The sequence below is a fragment of the Equus asinus genome, chromosome 1 (assembly GCF_041296235.1).
Source record: "Equus asinus isolate D_3611 breed Donkey chromosome 1, EquAss-T2T_v2, whole genome shotgun sequence".
NCBI lineage: Eukaryota > Metazoa > Chordata > Mammalia > Perissodactyla > Equidae > Equus > Equus asinus.
The window spans coordinates 183,696,635-183,717,232 of record NC_091790.1 but is presented as its reverse complement, the minus strand read 5'-3'; the positions used below and the strand labels follow the sequence as shown (position 1 = coordinate 183,717,232).

The following is a 20,598-nucleotide window of genomic DNA, read 5'->3' as shown; positions in this document are numbered from 1 at the left end:
GCACAAATGACCACTTATGGATCCATGTAAGCATTTCTTTCAGATGTATAGCTAGGAAAAGAACTGCTGAATCATGGGGTATAGCTAATACTATAGTCTGATTAAGTACTACCCTCCGAAATGGTTAGACCAGTCTACACTTCCACCAACAAGGAACTTAGTGTAACCGAGCAGCCTCTACTTACCAGGCACTGGACTAGGCACTCTAAATCCTTTTTCTCCTATACAACCTCATCCTTTTCAGATAGTCTTTGCCCTTTTTGCTTTTCATATCAGCTGTCACCATTTCAGAAAAATGAAGCCAAGACTTCCTCCCTTGCTTTTCCCTGTCCATCAAGTTCCCTATTCTACTCTAACGATGCCTTAGGCTGCCAAGGCCTCGACTAATCATGAAGCTTATGAAAAAATCAAACAGCAATTGTTATTTCATTATTTATTTATTACTTTTTTAAATGAAACTTTTTTTTTGTGGCAGGGAAAGAGTCACCCCGAGCTAACATCTGTTGCCAATCTTCCTCCCCCCACCCCAACCCCACCACCCCGCTGCATGGCTGTATATCCTAGTTGTAATTCCTAGTTCTGCTATGTGAGCCGCCACCAAAGCATGGCAAGCGACAGACAGGTGATGTGGTTCCACGACTAGGAAATGAACCCGGGAAGCAGTTAGAGCATCGAATTTTAACTATTAGGCCACCAGGGCTAGCTCAGCAAATCTTATTTTAAGAAGGTTTAATTCTCAAAAAGTCATTAATTGAGGTTTACTGGTCACAGAGAACACTACAAAATTCCTTTTGTATCCATTTCAGAGCCATTCCTATTTTTCTCTGAGGATTCTATAGTCTATTTTCATTCAACGTTTTGGGAAGCCTTTGAGGAAAAGCTCCATTTCTCAGAACTCTTTGCTTCATACATAAAATAAGGGGAGCTGGATTACAATCAGTGTTTTCAGTCTATATTCTGGAACACTAGGGGCACCTGTGAGGTGGCTCAAGAGGATCATCTCAAGATAAAAGGGAGTTACCTACGCCTCTTCAATTACAACAGCACAATAAAAACTTTTTATCCATAAATTTTGTTTTCTCCTAAGAGTCAGTTTGGTGAATCAGTCCTGTTTAAGGAAAGGTTTATTCACACATTACCAGTTGGGAGTGTTAACTGGGACAACCTCTATTGTGTTTGGCGATAACCATAAAATAAAAATATATACATACCTTTTGAACCAGAAATTCCACTTTTTAGAATTTATTCTTCAGATATTCACATACGTGTCCAAAACATATATACAAAGATATTCATCACAGCTTTGTTTGTCAGGGCAAAATACTGAACACAACTTAAATAACCATGACTACCCAAATGATTATATAAATTACGGTACATCCATACAATGGAATATTATATAGACTTTAAAAACAACAAAGTGGCTCCAAGATATATTGGAAAGTGGGGAAAAAAGCAAGATTCAGAATGGTGTCTATAGTATACTAACTTTTGTATGTATTTTTTTTGAAGAAGATCAGCCCTGAGCTAACATCTGCCACCAATCTTCCTCTTTTTGTTAAGGAAGACTGGCCCTGAGCTAACATCCACTTCCATCTTCCTCTACTTTATATGTGGGACACCTACCACAGCATGGCTTGCCAAGCGATGCCATGTCTGCACCTGGGATCTGAACTGGCGAACCCCAGCCTACTGAAGCAGAACGTGTGCACTTAACCACTGCGCCACAGGGCAGGCCTCCTTTTGTGTATTTTTTAAAGGATACATACACTTGTATATGTACAGATGACACATGAAGGATAAATTAAGAAATTAAATAGGGGCTGGCCCTGTGGCCGAGTGGTTAAGTTCACGTACTCCATGTGGCCCAGGGTTTCATCAGTTCAGATCCTGGGCACAGACCTAGCACTGCTCATCAAGCCTGCTGAGGCAGCATCCCACATAGCACAACAGGAAGTACCTACAACCAGAATATACAACTAGGTACTTAGGGGGGCTTTGGGGAAAAGAAAAGGAAAAAACAAAAAAAAGACTGGCAACAGATGTTAGCTCAGGTGCCAATCCAAAAAAGAAAAAAGAAATTAAATATTCTGGGGCCAGCCTGGTGGCATAATGGTTAGGTTTGCACACTCTGCTTGAGTGGCCCGGAGTTTGTGGGTTTGGATCCCAGGCGCAGACCCAGACACCACTCATCAAGCCATGCTGTGGCAGCATCCCACATACAAAGTATAGGAAGATTGGCACAGATGTTAGCTCAGTGACAATCTTCCTTAAGCAAAAAGAGGAAGAATGGCAACAGACGTTAGCTCAGGGCCAAGCATTCTCAAAAAACAAAAAAGGGGGGCCGGCCCAGTGGCACAGTGGTTAAGTGCACACGTTCCACTTCTCGGCAGCCCACGGTTTGCTGGTTTGGATCCTTAGTGCAGACATGGCACTGCTTGGCAAAAGTTATGCTGTGGTAGGTGTCCCACGTATAAAATAGAGGAAGATGGGCATAGATGTTAGTTCAGGGCCAGTCTTCCTCAGCAAAAAGAGGAGCATTGGCAGTAGTTAGCTCAGGGTTAATCTTCCTCAAAAGAAAGAAAGAAAGAAATTAAATATTTTGGTTGCCTCTAAGGAGGACAATCAAGTGACTAGAAGATAAGAGGTTTATTTTTGCTATATAATCTTTTTATATCTTTTTGAATTTTATACCATTACATGCATAATCTATTAAAATTTTGGGTGTTTTTAAAGATTGACTCCTGAGCTAACATCTGTTGCCAATCTTCTTTTTTTTCTTCTTCTTCTTCTCCCCAAAACCCCCCAGTACATAGCTGTATACTCTAGTTGTGAGTGCCTGTGGCTGTGCTACGTGGGATGCTACCTCAGCAAGGCCTGATGAGCGGTGCCATGCCCGTGCCCAGGATCCAAACCAGCGAAACCCTAAGCAGCCAAAGGGGAGCAGGTGAACTTAACCACTCGGCCACAGGGCCAACACCCTAAAATTTTTAATTTATTTACCACACTAACAACCTATATTACCTTCTGAAGTTTCTTCTAGCCCCCATATTCTGATTATAACACACTGACTTCCAATTAGTATTTCTTTCAAGTAATCAGGAAATCGAAAATAGTTCAAGGGTAACAAGAAAGCAGCTTTCACTCAGCAAGGTGGATGTGTCTACACAGGATGATGACATTAAATTTAGTCTTGGCACTGCCTTCTTTCAAACGTATTTCCTTCTAACTGGATCTCACCTTATTTCTTACTCATATCAACTTCCTTTGAGTTCAGCAAACCACGTCTATCAAATGAACTGCTTTATCCCTAAGAACTGCTAGAAAAAATAACATATTCATGTAAATAACAGATGATAGTATCTATGCAGCTCATAATGTATTTATCTGTAATTACTTTTGAACAACACTCTTCAACAGATAGCCACTAGCCACACTTGAAACGTGGCTAGTCCAAATTCAAATGTGCTACCAATACATAAACCACACCAGATTTCGAAAATTTAGTACGGAAAAAGAAGTAACGTATCTTAATTTTCACACTGATTACATGTTGAAATGATAACATCTTGGATTTACTGGGTTAAATACAATATGTTGGTAAAATTTTACCTGTTTCTTTTTACTTTTTAAAATGTGGCTACTAGAAAATTTAATTCTACCATATTTACTGATTAATTAGGGAACTCTGCTGCATTTCTGATTAACTCACACTCCACAAAACACTATTTTAAATTTTCACTATTTTACTCTGAATCCTTTTCCTCTTCCCCTCTTCAGCCGATGTATGACCTAGCCTCAGAAAAACAGAAGGGTAGCTTTAATGCTGCTTTCAAGTCTATTTACAAAATTGTATTTTCTTTTAAGTAAAGCTTGCAGATAAAATTGTTTTGGCCAGGTTAAATGAAAAGTGACCCAGGGCTTAATGAACACTGATGGCTTTATAGTAGTTTGGTGCAACAAAGAGACCCAAATAGAAAATTAAGAGACTTGGGCTCTAATTTCAACAAAATTGCTATTTCTTTGAAAAACATTAACAACGTACCAATCAAGCACAAAATAATTCAATGTAAAGTAGCTAGGTTTTTTTCCTCATAGTTTTGAGGGAAAAAAACAGTAATAGCTTCCCTGAAATTAATGTTATATTAAGAAGTCAGTTTACTTCAAACTATTTCACTATCAAATAAAATGATGGATTTAACTGGATTAAAACATAGAAAGGACGATACAAAGGCAAAATTATAATACTGTAGAATAATAATGTAATTTTGCCAATACTATTCTTCATCCTGTCCATTAATGATGGTTGGTACCCAAGCTTCTCTCATTAGCCTTCTTTGTCCTCTCTTTAATCCTTCTAAGTATAGCTACCATTATGATTAGGACCTTCATGATAACTTCCAAAAGATTTCTTGACTCCTTCCTCCCATTTCCACTCTGACTCCAGTTCTAACTATCTATAAGACCTCTTCATTTAGATGTTATCCTAACATTTCAAACACAAGACAAAGAGCTGAACTTGAGTTCTTACTCTATAATACTTTAACCAAGTGCTCATATTGTGATTTTTGTCAAATAAGCATTTGGTTGAAGTATTATAGAACAAGAGCTCAAGTTCAGTTTTTTACCTTGTGTTTGATTTGACTAAATCATAATATTTAAGCAGAGAAGATACAACTATAAACTAAGTTTGTTTCTTATTTTTCTAATTCTGACTTTTTACCCCTCTGAAAATTCATGAAACATAAAAACCTAGATAAGTATATTTTGAAACACTTGCATTCTAATCTCTGCTCAAGAATACAGTTATGCATCGCTTAATGAGGGGGTATGTTCTGAGAAATGCATTGTTAAGAGATTTCATTGTTGTGTGAACATCATGGAGTATACTGAAGGGGAACAAAATCTGCCACCCCACAATATATCTCTTTGAAATGAGGATTATTTTATTTATTTTTTTTTTTAAGATTTTTTTATTTTTCCTTTTTCTCCCCAAAGTCCCTCGGTACATAGTTGTATATTCTTCGTTGTGGGTCCTTCTAGTTGTGGCATGTGGGACGCTGCCTCAGCGTGGTTTGATGAGCAGTGCCATGTCCGCACCCAGGATTCAAACCAACAAAACACTGGGCTGCCTGCAGCGGAGCGCACAAACTTAACCACTCTGCCACGGGGCCAGCCCAGAAATGAGGATTATTTTAGGTTGATTATTTTTAAGACACAAAAGACTTAGAAAGTTTTTCTTGTTACCTCCCCCTTAACTGCCTAAAAGAATTCAGATTTAAAAACCTGCTTCAGGAGGCCAGCCCCAGGGCCAAGTGGTTAAGTTCTTGCACTCTGCTTTGGCTCTGATTCACCAGTTTGAATCCTGGGCATGGAAATGGCACTGCTGATCAAGCCATGCTGAGGTGGCGTCCCACATGCCACAACTAGAAGGACCCACAATTAAAAATACACAACTATGTACCGGGGGGCTTTGGGAGAAAAAGGAAAAATAAAATATAAAACCTGTAAAAAAAAAAAACAAAAAACCTGCTTCAGGAAGTGAGCTATCACCTTAGCATAATATAAACTAGGTGGCTGACAGGGAGGAACCTAGAAAAGCCTGTTTGTTGGGCTCCCCTCTGAGCTCTTCTGTTTCTGCGTGGCTAAACAAATATTTGTTTTCTAAACATTTTCTCCTTTGCACCTACCTGTAAATTGCCTTCCTTCCCTTTGAAATCCCTGACTCTCCCTACCCCCAACATCTTCTTTTGGCTTTGGCTGAGGATGGTATTTACGCTGAGGGCTTTGGCCATTTTGGCCAATTACTTGGTTTTCCTGGGTTTCTCCCATGTATACATGTTGATAAACTTTTGTTTTTCTCCTGTTAATCTGTGTCATGTCAATATAATTCTTAGACCAGCCAGAAGAACCTAGAAGGGTAGAGGAAAATTTCTTCCTCCCCTACAGTACTTATACAAACCTAGATGGTATAGCCTACTACACACCTGGGCTATACAGTACTACTCTTATGGGACCACCATTGTAATTGTGGTCCGTTGTTGAGTGATGCGTCATCATGTGGTGCATGACTGTATTTCCTTATTATAATCTTATAACTCTGGAATTATTTATATTTACAGATATAGAAACTCAGATGCTATTTTGGCAAAATGCAGCATTTGTTTTTTGCATTTACAGCTGTCTGCTCTGGAGCCTTGAACAAGTACTAAGTACAGTGCTTAATGGCATTTAACAAACATTAATTGAATTTCATTTTATTCGGCCTTTCCATTAGTAAACTACAATTGCTTACCACAGTGCTATTGTAAAAACTAATTCATATTTATAAGTGCTCTAAAGAGAGTATTCTTTGATACTCTGCTACATCTTGGCAAGGATCCAAAATTCCTAGGGTGCCCTTCCTTTTCTTCCAAGATTGGGACAGAAGCTTCAGGAGTCTAATTGTGAGTCCCAACATACCCATCACCTTTGCTCCCTTTAAGCCAACAGCCCTCCTGCTGAGTCTCTCAGTCTTCAAGTGGAGATACATATCTACCATAATCTCTGCTACATATTTAAAGAACAATTCTGGAGAAAAAGAGTAGATCAAATTGTAAAATCTACAAAGTAGGTTTTAAGCCAAAGGAGTCTTAACTAATTTAACACGATGTTCTTGAATAAAACCAGTATTGTTTTAGAATTGCCAAGTATCATCATGTCACTATGTACTACACACTGTTCTTGTTGTCACTGTCTAGCCAGAGAGCCTGGAAACCCATGGGCTCTTCCCAAAGGCTTAATTATCAGTGCCACAGGACAAAGAATCTAACCAAGATTCATATAACAGCTGAAAAGAATACTAAAGTTTCTCTGTGTGTGACTGCATCAGGGATTATATTCATTTAAAGGACAGAGGTTATTGAGTTGCAAAGGGAAGAGAAGTACGCTATAAACCAATGGTCCATGACTGGGGTTCAGGTCTATAAACACAAACATTTATTAAGTACCTATTATGTGCTAGCATTAAATTGTGAAAGATCCACCAACAGCAATACCTAATGAAAAAAAGGTCAGCTAACCAAACAGAAGAAGAGAAGGAGAAAAAAGTCTCACTCAATGACTTCTGGGATATGCAAAGGATCCTAAAGACAATAAAATTTGTAAGCCATTATAATAACTCAGAAGACAGTTTGACAGGAAAAGAATTTAGGATTGGTTGTGCAGATTAATGGGTGTACTCAAACAGGAAATAATTATTTTTGGATATCATCATTATCAACCTATGTGAGTTATCATCATTATTAATGGGATTCAGAACATACTACCCCCAAATATGGCACCTTGGCACACTGAATATCTAAGGCCTTGCTAAGTTTCCCCCAGTTTACTACCCTTAGCTCAAACCCTTTTGTCCTATTGATGCGGATTAAGGCTGCCCCAGCTAGAGAAGCCCAAGGTGACCTGGCCTACATGCCAAACTATATGACCCGGTGGATTTTTATGGTATGAATTAAGGCTGCCCCAGGGAGAGAAGCCCAGGGCATCCTCACCTACATGCCGATCTATATGGCCAGATTCGTATCTAAAGTTATATGACCGCACAATAACCAGACCCCATCTGCACTGAAATCATTTAATGACTTTTTTACATCATCTTTTCTTTTTCCAGTAAAAATAAGTCATGTACCCATGCCTTACAAATTTAGCCCTAACCCTCAACTCAGGGCAGCAGCAGGAGCTCTGACTGCCCATGGGTCCTGTCCCCATGCCTGCAGCTCTTCACTGCCCATGGCTCCTGTCCCCAGGCAGCAGCTCTTTACTGCCCATGGGTCCTGTCCCCGTGCTATTCCGTACTGTTCTCTAAATAAAAGAGCACCACTGCCAGACCTTGAGAGCCCAGAAACCTTTCTTTTGACTCCTCGGCTCACCGACCCTGCATCACTATCACATTTTGAAACAACTTTTCACCTTTCATCAAAATCAGTATAAAAATATTCAGGTTTAACCATTTCTTTGAGTTTTCATTTCCTTATGAAGGCTCTCACCTCATGTAAAACATATTAAATGCCTTATTATGCTTTTCTCTTGTTAATCTGTCATTTGTCAGGTCAATTTACAGGGTCCCAAGCAGAGACCCAAGGAAGGTAGAAGGAAAAATAATTTTTCCTCCCTTACAATTTTGGCAAAGATGAAAGGACAGCCAGGAGACCCCACTCACCCCAGAGGCTACAGTTAAAAATCCTGGGACAACTGGCAAAAGCCAGTGAAAGGTAAGAATTCTTACCAAAGTCAGCCTCCCAGATTTCTGTCTGCAGTGTCTGCTCAAGAGAGAAAGGTGAACTTCTCCTTGTCCCTTTTTTCCAAATTCAGATGAGCAGGAGAAAAACATTTCTAATAATCAGTTCTTTGGATTGTGACTCTTATGAATTTGGTTTTGGATACCCTTGGGTTATTGATCCTTAGCATCCCAGAAATAGTCATTGTTTTCCTGTATCTCTGTCTTTTGTATACTTTGTCATAGGAGGTTCTTTACACTACCTGCAAAAACAGCAAGTCTACTTTCTCAGCCTATCTTTGGAAGTAATTCTGGATTTTGGAGGGGTCTGTATCTTTTGCAACCTCTTTGGGGACACTTTTTGCATCCATATTTAAGCCATAAAAAGGTTTACTGGCCTGGAGTGACATTGAAATAGGTATACTTTTAAAAATTTGGACTTTTATTTCTAAAAGGATTTTTAGACAGCATAAAATGTCCTATTGGTACCTATAGGAAGATAAGAGTGAAAAAAAAGAAAAAGAAAATATACAGGAAAATGCCTGGGCTGGTCCGAAGGAAAAAAAAATTCCCTTAACAAGATTAGGAGGCAAGATCAGACTTAGAGCAGGCTCAAGATTTATGTTAACACTGATAGCCAGAAAAGAGTTTTGGCAAAGGCTCAGAAAATGTACAGGCCTTCCCAGACTAAGCTCCTTGCAATATTTTGGACTCCCACTGCAAAGAATTCATTGAACTGTTTTGTACTTCAAAAAAAAAAAAAGAGAGAGAAAGAAACAAATAAAAATTACCCTAGATTTCTGATAATAAGCAAATATGCTTCTGAATCCCTTCTTTGAGAAAACTTACATCCTTTCTCTGTGTCTTTGAGATGTAAATTTTCTACCCTATCTTCTCTAGGACCTGAGAGCCAACTCTCTGAAATGCAAACTTCCAAGGAGATAACTCTTCCTTCCCAACTCAAACGAAAAAAAATGAAAGAGGCTTTATGGAAACAAACTGCTACTTGACCTGTTTCCCCAGAGTCCTACACCCAAAATTTAGTCCAGAGCCTCCATAAGGGTATTTATCAAGGACAAATGCAAATCTTAAGTCTTCTCCACAAATATTGGTTAAAAAAAAAGAGCTTTAGCAATCATTGAGCAGGTAACCTTAACTTGTTCCATCCGCCAGAAACACATTTGGATTAAAAAATAATAATAAAGATGAGAATCAACTCTTACATAAATTAGTGAATTGTGTGCTTATGTATTTATACCTAACTCATGACTAAGATGTAAAATGAAAGTTATAATATCTCTGTTTACAAATGTCTGTATGTTTTTGCATGTTCATGTATGTGTGTATGTATGTTATATATCTGTAATCGTTTCCTACCTTCACATGGCATTACCAAATTAATTTATAAAATCCTTTAAAGGAGTTTTATTCAAATTGGCCTAGGGGACAAATGAATGCTTATATAAAAATAAGTATTCCTAAACTCTCAGAGACACAGAAACAAATTCGAATGCTCTTTTGAAGTTCTTGTGATCTGGGATAATCTTTGGTAAAAAAGACTTTAAAATTTTTGGTTTAATGAAAACAGGTATATCTTTAGAGTTGTCAGCATTAAATACAATGCAGATAGACAATTTTTTCTGCCTAGATTTACTAGCCAACAAGCTTATGTTATCTCTACTAGATGTTTAGGATTATAAAACTATAAATCCAGCCTAAGAACACAATGTACAATAAAAATGAATTTCTTACTGTATGTCAAACAAGGCAGTAAAAAAAAAAAACAAAGCCATATATTTAATTTTTTAGGTTCCTTGCTTCTGTGATTTGTTTTTTTGATAATTGCCCTATTTGTCAACAAGAAAAAAATAACATGATGATGGCTAGCTTGCTTTCTGTCTCATGAAATTTTGTTTAAAAAATTCATAATTTGGGGCCAGCCTGGTGGTGTAGTGGTTAAGTTCCCACACCCCACTTTGGCGGCCTGGGGTTCACCGGTTCAGATCCCAAGCACAGACCTAGCACCACTGGTCAAGCCATGCTGTGGCAGCATCCCACATAAACAATACAGGAAGACTGGCACAGATGTTAGCTCAGGAACAATCTTCCTCAAGCAAAAAGAGGAAGAATGGCAACAGATGTTAGAGCAGGGTCAATCATCCTCACCAAAAATAAATAAATAAAAATTCATAATTTTAAAGTTATTCTTAAAATAAGTAAGCATAATTATTAAAAACAAGTAAATTAAATAGATGTAAGTGGGATAAAAGTTTATAAGTGAACTTTTCCCCAACAAATATGTTTTCTGTTACTTAAAAATAGTTTCCAAAATCTTTTTGGTAACTTGAAACCTTAAAGCTATACTAAGTTAAATTAAACAATGAATATCCTTTGAATATCTAGATCCAGCTCCAAATAAGATGAAATACTGAAACATTAATCACTGAATTTAAGTTGACCTATTTTTGGCTTCTTAATTTTTACAGAAACACAAAAGATATTGGGTCCACTAGTAAACATGCCCTTTACCTTTACCCATTGAAATATTATACTATAAGGAAAGAGTATACACCTATAAAAAATGTGAGATGGCATATTCATAAAATTTGCTAATCTGTTACAGGACACTGGTATGTCACAGGCAATTCACCATTATCTACTTCCTAATTTTCTCAGTAAAAGAAACGCTACTAATGGTTAAAAATTATAATAAATATATGTAAATGAAGCTACTAGGAATAATAAGAGTGAAAAAAACAACTGTATGCAAGTAAGATGTGTTTTTAATAAGGAAAGTGTGAGGTATGAAGGATGCATTTTTGTCAGGGGAAAAGAGAGTAATTCTGTCCTAAAGTAGAATGACTGGTTGTCCAAATAAGAAAGATGAATTAAAAAACTAAGCAGATGTAAAAAAATATTGTACAAGGTCTGTAGAAAACAAATTTTAAGTGTGCTCAAACTGCTAAGATTGAATGGATTTATTTATAAGTTAAAAAAAAATGATGAGCTTTATCAAAACTATACTGACACAAAACTAGAATGACAAAGTTTTCAGGGATTACTGACCTGGTCTTATCAAGAAATTGTAAAAATGTTTTTCTTTGCCTTTTAATTAATCTGCCTAAGAAACAAATATTTTGTATCTTATCAAAATAGTTTCCTGGGCCGGCCCAGTGGCGCAGTAGTTAAGTTTGTACGTTGCACTTCGGCGGCCCGGGGTTCACCAGTTTGGATCCCAGGTGCAGACATGGCACTGCTTGGCAAGCCACGCTGTGGTAGGTGTCCCACATATACAGTAAAGGAAGATGGAAACGGACGTTAGCTCAGGGCCAGTATTCCTCAGCAAAAAGAGCAAGATTGGCAGCAGATGTTAGCTCAGGCCTAATCTTCCTCAAAAACAAAAATAATAATAATAATAATTTCCTGCACTTCATGTTGCCTTTATCACGTCTTTGATTACTTAAAAAATAAAACTGAGGGGCCGGCCTGGTGGTGCAGCAGTTAAATGCGCACGTTCTGCTTCGGCAGCCCGGGATTCCCCAGTTTAGATCATGGGTGTGGACATGGCACTGCACGGTAGGCCATGCTGTGGTAGGCGTCCCACATATAAAGTGGACGAAGATGGGCACGGATGTTAGCTTAGGGCCAGTCTTCCTCAGCAAAAAGAGGAGGATTGGCAGCAGTTGGCTCAGGGCTAATCTTCCTCAAAATAAAAAAAAATTTTTTTAATAAATAAATAAAACTGAGTCTTCCCAGTATTGAAGGAGCTAAGGTTTTTATTTCAAAGCTATGTTACTTCTTATATTTGCCTTTAAAATCTTTTACTGTCACTTTCATTAGATGAATAAGTATTGTTTCATAGTGACCTCTGACCCTATTAAATGTTCAAACCTTTTGCCATTTTTTACAAACTTCTTGAACTCAAATTCTAAATGAAGTCTTTTTAACCTCAAAGTAACTTGAGATTTCCCAGCAGGGCCCTAGAAAATATCAAAGGATTTGTTATTTTACCTCATAAAGAGAAATGTTAAAATAATAATAATAATTCAGTTTATTTGATATATTAAATTGCATGGAAAACACTATCAGATAAAATGGGATACTTAAGCTTCCATAGGTTACATTTTTATGGGTAAATGTTACTAATGTAGGTATTCCAGAAATTGTATGAGGCTCACAGAAATTTGTTAATACTCTCATTGTCCAATTATGTTAAAATGTTGTGTGCCCTGAAATAACCCAGTTTCCTTATCAAATGAATTTTCATCACATCTGCAGCCTCAATCATTTTATGTCTTTTGTCATCCACAGACAGTTTCTGTTTTACTCTGATTCCTCTCTGAAAACATCTGAAACTGCTAACCAAAGATCAGGCAGAACAGGAATTAATTAAATGGGACTGAATGAACCAACGAAGAAAGACTATAATTTTTTATGGCCTTCGTGTTTGAAACTTTGCTGGTTCTTTAATGTTCTATATTCCACATATAAAGCACTCCTTTCTCTTTTCTCTTAAGCTATATATAATTTACTGCAGTTTAATAGATTATATCTTGGTAAACACAAATGGAACATCTACCTTTTCTCCCTGCCTGATCTCTCCAGAATTTGGAAACTCTTATGAAGTGTTCTTATTTTCATGACAATACAGTTATTTTAATAAGTTCAATAAGAATCTGTTCGCCTTGTAACAGAATATAACTGGAAACACTGGTTATATTACTAAGGCTTTGACTGGAATATCATACTTAAGAACAGTGCATAAAATCAGATATGATTAGACAGGATTAAGGAACTAAGATTGATTTATGGAGCCAATGCTTACAAAGCCCTCTTGGAAAAACCAGCCTGATACTTAGCTTAGAGTTCCCAGCCTCACTGGTGAGTAAGGTCACTTACTCACCACCCCTAGGAACCTTAAGATATCTTGGGGACCTCAAAAAGAAAGGAATTCACCCAACTCTACAGGTGCTGCAAGTGAAATCTGGTGCTGAGTTCTTAGTTTGGCTTCCTAACCTCCAGGGGTTTTTAAAAATCTCATCTGAGATTCCTTATGAGAACTTCTAGAAAACTTAAAAAAGGCCTGTGTGGTCAATTATCATTCTTGTTGCACTTATGTAAATAATCAGGCCAAATCTAATGAGACCAGACATTTCGTAAACAAAAATAACCTCACTTCAGTTCTCTTTGATGAACAAGGAGGGTGGCTGTACAGACAAATTTTCACAGTTGAATGGAATACTATATAGTGCACTCCTGTGGGTTCTCAATTCTTCTAGTTTCCTCAAATATCTATCTACAACTCTCCAAACTAAAAGTCTCAATTTCTCTCCCACCCTCTTGACTTCGCACCACTAAGAACTAAATCTGCCCTTTTTCCAAAGCCCTGCAAGCCAAAGGTGGACAACTTGATATAACATTCAAAGAAATCACCACAATGGATCATATATGGACAAGCTTTGTGCCTGCTGCTGTGTGGATCACTCATAAAGTTTACTGGAACAACCGACTGCATCATCAGAGACATTCAAACCGCAAACCAGGAAATTCATTAGATCGCTGGATGCTTGTCCTCACTCCATCATCTAAAGATGCTTCGAGACTAACATCTAGAAATCTCGACTGACTACGCTCTGGACTCAAAAATTGAGTTTAAAGCTTGTTCTTTTTTTTTTTCTTTTTGAGGAAAATTAAGCCTGAGCTAACTGCTGCCAATCCTCCTCTTTTTGCTGAGGAAGACTGGCCCTGAGCTAACATCCATGCCCATCTTCCTCTACTTTATATGTGGGGCGCCTACCACAGCATGGCTTGCCAAGCGGTGCCATGTCCATACCTGGGATCCAAGCCAGCAAACCCCAGGCCACTGAAGCGGAACGTGCACACTTAACTGCTGCGCCACCGGGCCAGCCCCTAAAGCTTCTTCTAATCATTAACGTTTGTTTTTCTTTTGTTTTTATAGAAATGCCCATCATTAAATGCCTGATTGCTCACACCATATAAAGGCTTAACTTAGGTGTGTGCCCTACTCCCACCTATTCCACTGCCTCCTAAAATGAGATACCACTATTTAACTGGACTGACCTATTCTCAAGACTGAAAGATTGGTTCAGTGGGTTATGGGACAATCTACCAACCGAGTTTCTGGACTGTGAAACTTTTTGGGAAAAGTTTTAGACAGAGGGAATAATGGCATTCAGAACACATTACCCTCAAATATGGCACCTTAGCAAATTGACTACTTTAAGCTGAAGGGATATGAAAAATGGTAGGTGTAGGAAGGACTCTCTGACCTCCCCTTGTCCTCTGAAGCAGGTCAAAAGGCCCTTACGTAACTATAGAGGGAGGAAAGGAGCATCCTTATCTCCAAAGATGGAGGGATGCCGAGAAGAATCCAAACGAACAGGCCTCGTGAAGTTACCCCCAGTTTACTGCCCTTAGCTCATATCCTTTTGTTCTATCACATTTTCCCATGACTTTCCACATCTCATCAAACCTAATGTAAAAACACTCAGGTTTAACCACTTCTTCAGGTCTTCATTTCCTTATGAAGGCTCCTATGTCAAGTAAACTTACCTTAAATAAATCTGTATGCTTTTCTCTTGTTAATCTGTCTTTTATCAGTCCAATTTATAGGGCCCCAGCCAGCCATCCCAGGAGAGTAGCAGGAAAAAGAATTTTCCTTCTTCTACATTATCAAGCAGCATGAGAAATACAGATGAAAAAATTATGGGCTAATGAGCTCACTGAAGCATCAGTGACGCACAAGGACAAAGGATAAGGCTGGGAGCCAAAAACTTCAGCTCACCTCCTGATGTTCAAGTTCTAACAGTTCTCCATGTTGTAGCAAGGTCCTAGTCAACAAACCAGAGAGAAATGGAGAAGAAGACTCAAATCCCAAATATTAATTTTTCATTTCAAGCAACCCAAGTGAGCTGTTAAAATCAGAATGTATTTATAAATCAATTACAACTAATAAATGCTGACCCAACTTGAAAGGAAAAGATTTAGGAGTGAACAATGCCATTTTACTAAAAATATATCAATTTCCTAAATGATATTCATAACTATTCCTTTCTGACAATTGGGTATCCCAAAGGTTTATAGCTAATTATTGAAGCAGGTTCCTACAAAATTACCCAAAATGAGTCACATCTGGCTAGGCCTAAAATCTCTAAGAAATGATGTGAAAATAGTTTGAATAATTGCCAGAACCATAGCACAGATTTACTTTGAAATCTACCAAACTGTAAAGGAAAAAGGATAGGTTTCAAACTTTTTAAAATGTACATATGTAAGAGAATAACAACAAACTTAGTAATATCTAGCTTAATTACTAAGAGGAAACTGGAAAAATTTTCTATTTAAGCTAAATAGACAACAATCCGTACTCTGAAATGCTTTGAGGACTAGAGAATGAAAATTCACCCTAAAGCCAAGCTAATTTACACTAATCACTCCTCTTTACGCAAGTATCACAAAACAGACTGATTTCATCATTCTTTCATTCAAAACCTTTACTATCTGCCAGATGCTGACAATACAGTGAAGGAGAAAGATGTGGTCTCAGCCCTTGAAGAGTTTACTCTAAGGGATAAGGCACTTAATTGAAATATCACACATAAACTTATCAATCAAGGTATGCAAACCTCAGTGTCTCCATCCACGAGAAGAAGAGTGCTGCCTGTGGATCTTATGAGAACAGCTGAAACAACAGGATTGGACTACAAAATAAAGTACACTTATTATTTGGACATGTAGTTTAGTTTACACACAAACACATATATTTTACATTAAAGAGAAAATATCACAGAATCTCTCCCCATAGAAGGAAAACTATAATGAACTTTAAAACAGCATCAGGGAATATAAAGGCTTCACTTTTTTTGGTCACAATCTAGATACCACAGACTTAAACATGGACAGGCAGCCTATGAGCTGCCAATTTAGATTACTGATTAAAACAATAACTCAAAGTAGAAACTTAAAGGGTATCAAGGTTGCCTGATTGTACAAGAGATAAAAGGACTGTCAATTTTATAGCTAAGATAATGTCAAGCAGGTGATACCACTAATACAGGCCAATTTATCCAGTCTCTCAATCAGTTAAAATTAAGACATTAAAGAATGTATTAGGAGAAATTTGCCCTACCAACTATCAGCTAATTATCACACTTAATGGTGAAAGACTGAATACTTTTCCTTTAAGATTGGGAACAAGGAGAAGATGTCAGTTCTCACCGTTTCTATTCAACATTGTACTAAAGGTTCTAGACAGTTCAATATGGCAAGAAAAAGAAATTAAAGGCATACACATTGGAAAATAAGAAGTAAAATTGTCATTTGTAGATGACATGAACCTCTATGTAGAGAAATAGAAAGAATCTCCAAAAAACTACTAGAGTAATAAGTTTAACAAAGTTGCAAGATACAAGATCGATATACAAATATCAATTCCACTAACAGGTATATATCAAAAAGAATTGAAAACAGAGAACTCACACAAATATTTATACACCTGTGTTCATAGCAGCGTTATTACTAACAGCCAAAGGTAGAAACAAACCAAATGTCCAACACTGGAAAGGAGAAACAAAATGTGGTATATAGATACAATGGAATATTATTCAACCCTTAAAAGGAATGAAATTGTGATATGTGCTACAAAATGGATGGACCTTAAAAACATTATACTAAGTGAAATAACCCAGATACAAAAGGACAAATATTGTATGATTCCACTTATATGAGGTATCTAAAGGCAAAATCACAGAAACAGAAAGTAGAATAGAGGTTTCCAGGGGCTGGGAGAAGGAGAGAAAGGGGAGTCATTGTTTCATGAGTACAGAGTTTTTGTTGGGGATGATGAAAAAACTGCGAGTATAGACAATGGCAACAGTTACACAACACCATGAATGTACTTAATACCTATGACCTGAACATGTTAAAATGGTTAAAATGATAAATATTATGTTATGCATATTTTACCACAGTAAAAAAAATCACTTGTATTTCTATATACTAGCAATAAACAACCTAAAGATAAAATTAAGAAAACAGGGGCCAGCCTGGTGATGCAGCAGTTAAGTGTACACGTTCTGCTTCAGTGGCCCAGGGTTCACCGGTTCGGATCCCAGGTGCGGACGTGGCACCACTTGGCACACCATGCTGTGGTAGGCATTCCACATATAAAGTAGAGGAGGATGGGCATAGATGTTAGCTCAGGGTCAGTCTTCCTCAGCGAAAAGAAGAGGATTGGCAGCAGTTAGCTCAGAGCTAATCTTCTTCAAAAAAAAAAAATTAAAAATTTTTTTAAAAATTAAGAAAACAATTCCATTCATAACAGTATCAAAAAAACAAAACACTTGAAAATAAATTTAACAAAAAAAGTGCTAAGCATGTACACGATAAAGTACAAAACACTGCTAAGAGCAATTAGAGAACATCTGAAAAAATGGAGAGATGTTCCATGTTCATGGATTGGAAGTCTCAATATCAGTAAGATGGAAATTCTCCCAAAATGACTTACAGATTCAACACAATCCCTATCAAAGTCCTGGCAAGCTCTTTTGTAGAAAATGACAAGCTTATCCTAAAATGTATATGGAAATTTAAAGGACTTAAGATAGTCAAAATAATTTTAAAAAAGAAGAACAAAATTGGAGCAGTTACACTACCCAAGTCCAATGCTTATTATAAAGCTAAAGTAATCAAGAGAGTATAGTATTGGCATCAAGATAAACAAGCAGATCAGAACAGACTACAGAGTCTAGAAACAGACCCACACCATCTATAGACAACTAATTTTCAACAATGGTGTCAAGGCAATTCAATAAGAAAATAACAGTCTTTTCAACAAATAGTCCTGGGACAATTAGATATCTATATGAAGGGCAAAAGATTAGGCCCATTCTCTTACCCTATAAACAAAAGTCAACTCAGAACAGATCATAGACCTCAACGTAAAATCTAAAACTATAAAACTGCTAGAAGAAAACATAGAACATTTTTGTGAACTTGAGTTAAAGATTCTTTAGACATAACACCAAAAGTACAATCTATTAAAAAAGTAATAAATTGGACTTTATCAAAATTAAAAACATTAGCTCTTCAAAATATATCATTAGGAAAATAAAAAGACAAGCCACAGACTAGAAGAAAACATTTGGAAATCACACATCCAAAAAAAGACTTGTATTCAGAATACAGAAAGAATTCCTACAACTTAGTAATAAGAAAACAACGCAATTTAAAAATGGGCAAATGATCTGAATAGACATTTCACCAAAGTACATATACAAATGGCTAATAAGCACATGAAAAGATGCTCAACAGCACTAGTCACGGGAAATATAAACTAAAATCATAATAAGATAGCACTATGCAACCACCAAAATGGCTATAAACAAAAAGACTGATAATGCCAAGTGTTAGCAAGGATGTAGAGAAAGTGAAACACATACATTGTTGGCGGGACTGTAACATCATACAAACACTTTGGGAAAGTCTGCCATTTTCTTAAAAAATTAAACATAAACCTAACACATGACCCATCAAGTCCACTCCTAGATATCTACCCAAGAGAAACTAAAACATATATCCACACAAAGACTTATCAACATGATTGTTCATAGCAGCATTATTCAAAATAGCCAAAAGCTGGAAAAAATCAAGATGTCCATCATCTAGTAAACTGATAAATAAAATATGGTATATCCATAGAATGGAATTCCATTCAACAATAAAAAAGAAAAACTACTGATATATGAATGAAACTCAAAACATTATGCTAAGTGAAAAAGTTGGACACAAAAGATTATATATAGTATGATTCACCTATATAAAATCTCCAGAAAAGACAAATCTATAAAGAAAGCAAGCAAATCTGGGGCCAGCCCCATGGCCTAGTAGTTAAGTTCAACACGCTCCACTTCAACAGCCCAGATTCAGTTCCCGGGCACGGATCTACACCACTCATCAGCAGACGTGCTGTGGCAGCAACCCACATACAAAAAGAGAGGAAGTCTGGTACAGATGTTAGCTCAGAGCAAATCTTCCTCAAGCAAAAAAGAAGAGGAAGATTGGGAACAGATGTTAGCTCAGGGTGAATCTTCCTCAGCAAACAAAAAAAAGAAAGAAAATCAGTGATTACTTGGGGTGAAGAGTGGGAGCAGGGATTGATTGCAAATGGAAAAAAGGGACTTTTTGTGGAAATAGAACTGTTCTAAAACTGGACTGGTGTTTTTAAAACTCTACATACTTCATACCCACTAGGATAGCTATTATAATAAATAAATAAATAAAGGTTAAAGTGGTAAATTTTACATTATATATATCTTTTACCACAGTGAATAAACTACAAATATATTTATTAACAGTCATTGAGCTGTAATTTACAATGGGTGAATTTTATCCTATGTAAATTTTACTTCAATAAAGCTGTTAAAAATAAAGAAAGAATACATTAGGAGGAATTTACCCAAGCAAATTCAAGAGTTATCATAAAATTCTAGCACTTAGAAGTGTGGTATCGGTAAAGAGATTGACAAAGAGATCAATGAAACAAAACAGAGAACCCAGAAACACAATGGATACAGAGTATATGACAGAAAGTGGCATTGAATATCAATGGAGAAAGGATAGGCTTAGTCAACAAATAGGACTGAGACAAGTGGTTTATCCATAGGGAAAAATAAAATAAAACTAGATCATCATCTCACACCATAAACAAAAATAAATTCCAAATATATTAAAGACCGAATTGTGAAAAAACAAAATTAAACACGTTAGAAGACTATATAGAAGAGTACATGACCTCAAGACAGGGAAAAGTTTGTAAAACAAGACTCAAAACGGACAAACTATATACAGAAAAAACTTGATCAATTTTATTTATTCATTTATTTTAACTTGGGCTCTTTGTAAAGCTTGGCACCTGAGCTAACAACTGTTGCCAATCTTTCTTTTTGCTTTTTCTCCTGAAATCCCCCCAGTACATAGTTGTATATTTTAGTTGTGGGTCCTTCTAGTTGTGGCATGTGGGATGCCGCCTCAGTGTGGCCTGACGAACGGAGCCATGTCCATGCCCAGGATCCAAACCAGTGAAACCCTGGGCCGCCAAAGCCGAGTACACAAACTTAACCACTTGGCCACGGCGCCGGTCCCGATCAATTTTAAAATAAAAAATATAACCTCTGTATAAAAGTCATAATTTAAGTAAAAAAAAAAAAAAGAAAGAAAGCCACAGGCCAGAAGATACTTGCAAGACATATATGTGATAATAGATTAAAATGAGTATATCCCAAGAACTTTTACAAATCAATAAGAAAAGCCAATGAAATTCC

At 37.0% G+C, this 20,598-nt stretch overlaps 1 protein-coding gene across 5 annotated transcripts in view; it reads right to left on the bottom strand.

Annotated features, from left to right (window-relative positions):
- The window catches only part of AHCYL2 (adenosylhomocysteinase like 2), a 171,477-nt gene that overhangs the window by 135,340 nt on the left and 15,539 nt on the right, over positions 1-20,598 (bottom strand). The window lies entirely within an intron of this gene.